We start from the raw sequence: 527 nt of genomic DNA, 5'->3' as shown, positions 1-527 counted from the left end.
CCCGCTTCGGCCGCCCGCCGCTCCGAGTAAGTGCTGACCAGACCGTCACCTGAACCGGGTCCCGGCCACCACCGAAGCCATTTCCAACCCGTCGGCCTCCGGCGCATGCGCCTACCGCTCCGTCGACCTCTGCGCGTGCGCTCCGCCCCGTCTCCCCGGGGAACGGCGCTCACGACCTGACGTCTCCGCGCACGCCGCCGAGTCCCGGCGGGGGCTGGCCGCGCCGGCTACGCCGCAGAGCGCGGGCGCGCCTGGAAGTCAGCCGGGTCCGACGCGGGGCGGGCTGCGTCGCTGCGCCAGCCCCGCGGGGTCTGTCGGGAGGGGCGTGAGGGCGAGCTCGCGGCCACGTGATCCAGCCGCCGCCATTTTAGGGCTGTTCTATTCCTTTAGAGCTAGTGATACTGCAGCAGCGGAGTGTGTCCTGTGACGTCTGAAGGTCTTCATCTGAAACTGAGCTAGAAGTCACCTAACTGTTCATTATTTTGGTATTTTCTTTTTCGTCGGGATCTGGCTGTGTTGCTCAGGCA

At 66.8% G+C, this 527-nt stretch overlaps 1 protein-coding gene across 1 annotated transcript in view; it reads right to left on the bottom strand.

The window, feature by feature from the left end:
* Ccar1 (cell division cycle and apoptosis regulator 1) overlaps positions 1-159 on the bottom strand; it is a 58,849-nt gene extending 58,690 nt beyond the window's left edge. Inside the window, exon 1 of the mRNA XM_023716185.1 lies at positions 50-159. The gene's annotated coding sequence lies outside the window, so the exon portion shown is untranslated. The remainder of the gene's footprint in view (positions 1-49) is intronic.
* Between the last annotated feature and the right edge of the window lie 368 nt (positions 160-527).

This window comes from Octodon degus, unplaced genomic scaffold (assembly GCF_000260255.1).
Source record: "Octodon degus isolate 3935 unplaced genomic scaffold, OctDeg1.0 scaffold00046, whole genome shotgun sequence".
In the NCBI taxonomy this organism is placed as follows: Eukaryota; Metazoa; Chordata; class Mammalia; order Rodentia; family Octodontidae; genus Octodon; species Octodon degus.
The sequence above is the reverse complement of the archived record's forward strand: the minus strand, read 5'-3'. Positions and strand labels throughout refer to the sequence as shown.